A 4,770-nucleotide genomic window follows, 5' to 3' on the forward strand; every position below is an offset into this window, starting at 1 on the left:
TGTAGCAGAGATAGCAATCGGGGTGTGTGATGCAGAAGAGATAGCAATCGAGGTGTGCGGTGGGAAGGGCCCAGCAGCCAGAATGCATGAAGCGACGGATGAAGCAGTGATGACAACCGGGCTGTGAGGAGAGGAGGGATGCAGCCAAGAAAGCAATCAGGGCTCGAGGCAAGGGATGCATCAAGGATAGCAATCATGTTGTGAGGCGAGATTCCAAAGGCTAAACGTGAGAGGCTGCAGGGTCGACTCAGAGAGGTCTATGCATGTGAGAGGCTGAAAGCAAGGTCGACTCGGAGCGGTCTATGCATCGGGCGCGCTTGGGGCGACTACCAGTGCCAACCCCTTATCCCGCGACGCGTCCGACAAAGAGAACGTTCCAAGGCGGCAGAGGAGGTTACCAGCCGAAGGATGCAGTAGCAATAACAGGTATAGTTCCGCGGCGGCCGAGAAGACTCACCGCATAGGAATCGGGATGCGAGGCGAGGGATGCGGCGGGAAGGCCCCGACGGCTAAACGGAAGAGGCTGCAGGGCCGCCTCGGAATGGTCCAAGCATCGGATGCGATTGGGACGACTACCAGTGCCAACCCCTTATCCCGCGATGCGTCCGATACACAGATAGTTCCAAGGCGGCCGAGGAGCCTCACCGCATATCAATCGGGGTGCGAGGCGAGGGATGGGGCGGGAAGGCCCCAACGGCTAGACGGAAGAGGCTTCAGGGCCACCTCGGAATGGTCCAAGCATCGGACGCGCTTGGGGCGACTGCCAGTGCCAACCCCTTATCCCGCGATGCGTCCGATACACAGATGGTTCCAAGGCGGCCGAGGAGCCTCACCGCATAGCAATCGGGGGTGCGAGGCGAGGGATGGGGCGGGAAGGCCCCAACGGCTAGACGGAAGAGGCTTCAGGGCCGCCTAGGAATGGTCCAAGCATCGAACACGCTTGGGGCGACTACCAGTGACAGCCCCCTATCCCGCGATGCGTCCGATACGAAGATGGTTCCAAGGCGGCCGAGGAGCCTCACCGCATAGCAATCGGGGTGCGAGGTGGGGGATGCGGCGAGATGGCCCCAACGGCTAGACGGAAGAGGCCACAGGGCCGCGTCGGAATAGTCCAAGCATCGGACGCGCTTGGGGCGACTACCAGTGACAACCCCTTATCCCGCGATGCGTCCGATACGAAGATAGTTCCAAGGCGGCCGAGGAGCCTCACCGCATAGCAATCGGGGTGCGAGGTGGGGGATGCGGCGAGATGGCCCCAACGGCTAGACGGAAGAGGCTGCAGGGCCGCCTCGGAATAGTCCAAGCATCGGACGCGCTTGGGGCCACTACCAGTGACAACCCCTTATCCCGCGATGCGTCCGATACGAAGATAGTTCCAAGGCGGCCGAAGAGCCTCACCGCATAGCAATCGGGGTGCGAGGTGGGGGATGCGGCGAGATGGCCCCAACGGCTAGACGGAAGAGGCCACAGGGCCGCCTCGGAATAGTCCAAGCATCGGACGCGCTTGGGGCGACTACCAGTGACAACCCCTTATCCCGCGATGCGTCCGATACGAAGATAGTTCCCAGGCGGCCGAGGAGCCTCACCGCATAGCAATCGGGGTGCGAGGCGAGGGATGCGGCGAGATGGCCCCAAAGGCTAGACGGAAGAGGCTGCAGGGCTGCCTCGGAATAGTCCAAGCATCGGACGCGCTTGGGGCGACTACCACTGCCAACCCCTTATCCCGCGATGCGTCCGATACACAGATAGTTCCGAGGCGGCCGAGGAGGTGGGGGATGCAGCGAGATGGCCCCAACGGCTAGACGGAAGAGGCTGCAGGGCCGCCTCGGAATAGTCCAAGCATCGGACGCGCTTGGGGCGACTACCAGTGACAACCCCTTATCCCGCGATGCGTCCGATACACAGATAGTTCCGAGGCGGCCAAGGAGCCTCACCGCATAGCAATCGTGGTGCGAGGTGGGGGATGCGGCGAGATGGCCCCAACGGCTAGACGGAAGAGGCTGCAGGGCCGCCTCGGAATGGTCCAAGCATCGGATGCGCTTGGGGCGACTACCACTGCCAACCCCTTATCCCGCGATGCGTCCGATACACAGATAGTTCCAAGGCGGCCGAGGAGCCTCACAGCATAGCAATCAGGGTGCGAGGCGAGGGATGCGGCGAGAAAGCCCCAACGGCTAGAGGGAAGAGGCTTCAGGTCCGCCTCGGAATGGTCCAAGCATCGGACGCGCTTGGGGCGACTACCAGTGACAACCCCTTATCCCGCGACGCGTCCGATACACAGATAGTTCCAAGGCGGCCGAGGAGCCTCACCGCATAGCAATCGGGGTGCGAGGCGAGGGATGCGGCGAGAAGGACCCAACGGCTACACGGAAGAGGCTTCGGGGCCGCCTCGGAATGGTCCAAGCATCGGACGCGCTTGGGGCGACTACCAGTGACAACCCCTTATCCCGCGACGCGTCCGATACACAGATAGTTCCAAGGCGGCCGAGGAGCCTCACCGCATAGCAATCGGGGTGCGAGGCGAGGGATGCGGCGAGAAGGACCCAACGGCTAGACGGAAGAGGCTTCGGGGCCGCCTCGGAATGGTCCAAGCATCGGACGCGCTTGGGGCGACTACCAGTGACAACCCCTTATCCCGCGACGCGTCCGATACACAGATAGTTCCAAGGCGGCCGAGGAGCCTCACCGCATAGCAATCGGGGTGCGAGGCGAGGGATGCGGCGAGAAGGACCCAACGGCTAGACGGAAGAGGCTTCGGGTCCGCCTCGGAATGGTCCAAGCATCGGACGCGCTTGGGGCGACTACCAGTGACAACCCCTTATCCCGCGACGCGTCCGATACACAGATAGTTCCAAGGCGGCCGAGGAGCCTCACCGCATAGCAATCGGGGTGCGAGGCGAGGGATGCGGCGAGAAGGACCCAACGGCTAGACGGAAGAGGCTTCGGGTCCGCCTCGGAATGGTCCAAGCATCGGACGCGCTTGGGGCGACTACCAGTGACAACCCCTTATCCCGCGACGCGTCCGATACACAGATAGTTCCAAGGCGGCCGAGGAGCCTCACCGCATAGCAATCGGGGTGCGAGGCGAGGGATGCGGCGAGAAGGACCCAACGGCTAGACGGAAGAGGCTTCGGGTCCGCCTCGGAATGGTCCAAGCATCGGACGCGCTTGGGGCGACTACCAGTGACAACCCCTTATCCCGCGACGCGTCCGATACACAGATAGTTCCGAGGCGGCCGAGGAGCCTCACCGCATAGCAATCGGGGTGCGAGGCGAAGGATGCGGCGAGAAGGACCCAACGGCTAGACGGAAGAGGCTTCGGGTCCGCCTCGGAATGGTCCAAGCATCGGACGCGCTTGGGGCGACTACCAGTGACAACCCCTTATCCCGCGACGCGTCCGATACACAGATAGTTCCAAGGCGGCCGAGGAGCCTCACCGCATAGCAATCGGGGTGCGAGGCGAGGGATGCGGCGAGAAGGACCCAACGGCTAGACGGAAGAGGCTTCAGGGCCGCCTCGGAATGGTCCAAGCATCGAACGCGCTTGGGGCGACTACCAGTGACAACCCCTTATCCCGCGACGCGTCCGATACACAGATAGTTCCGAGGCGGCCGAGGAGCCTCACCGCATAGCAATCGGGGTGCGAGGCGAGGGATGCGGCGAGAAGGACCCAACGGCTAGACGGAAGAGGCTTCAGGGCCGCCTCGGAATGGTCCAAGCATCGGACGCGCTTGGGGCGACTACCAGTGACAACCCCTTATCCCGCGACGCGTCCGATACACAGATAGTTCCGAGGCGGCCGAGGAGCCTCACCGCATAGCAATCGGGGTGCGAGGCGAGGGATGCGGCGAGAAGGACCCAACGGCTAGACGGAAGAGGCTTCAGGGCCGCCTCGGAATGGTCCAAGCATCGGACGCGCTTGGGGCGACTACCAATGACAACCCCTTATCCCGCGACGCGTCCGATACACAGATAGTTCCGAGGCGGCCGAGGAGCCTCACCGCATAGCAATCGGGGTGCGAGGCGAGGGATGCGGCGAGAAGGACCCAACGGCTAGACGGAAGAGGCTTCAGGGCCGCCTCGGAATGGTCCAAGCATCGGACGCGCTTGGGGCGACTACCAGTGACAACCCCTTATCCCGCGACGCGTCCGATACACAGATAGTTCCGAGGCGGCCGAGGAGCCTCACCGCATAGCAATCGGGGTGCGAGGCGAGGGATGCGGCGAGAAGGACCCAACGGCTAGACGGAAGAGGCTTCAGGGCCGCCTCGGAATGGTCCAAGCATCGGACGCGCTTGGGGCGACTACCGTTGCCAACCCCTTATCCCGCGATGCGTCTGATACACAGATAGTTCCGAGGCGGCCGAGGAGCCTCACCGCATAGCAATCGGGTTGCGAGGCAGATTATTGGGAAGGGAACCCCCTGGGATGCGGCTCAAGCAGTGCCCAAAGGGACTGGAATGCGGAATCACATCGAGAGACCCAAATGCTATACGAGGGCTCAAATCGAATTATCGATTTGGCCACGACATGGACGCATCGGAACGACTACCTTTGCCGAACCACTCGCAATTGCATCCATACCGAAACCAATAGACATTTCCGTTAGAGCCCTCGCATAGCATTCGGGAATCTCGCATGCCCCTCTAAATCGACCAATGCTGGCGCTCAATGAAAATCCGAGCGCTACCACCGTTCGAGCGCCAGCATTGGTCGAGTTAGAGGGGCACGGGGGAGAATGCTCCAGTCAACACCTCCCCTATATAAGT

This window comes from Cryptomeria japonica, unplaced genomic scaffold, assembly GCF_030272615.1.
Source record: "Cryptomeria japonica unplaced genomic scaffold, Sugi_1.0 HiC_scaffold_24, whole genome shotgun sequence".
Classification (NCBI taxonomy): domain Eukaryota; kingdom Viridiplantae; phylum Streptophyta; class Pinopsida; order Cupressales; family Cupressaceae; genus Cryptomeria; species Cryptomeria japonica.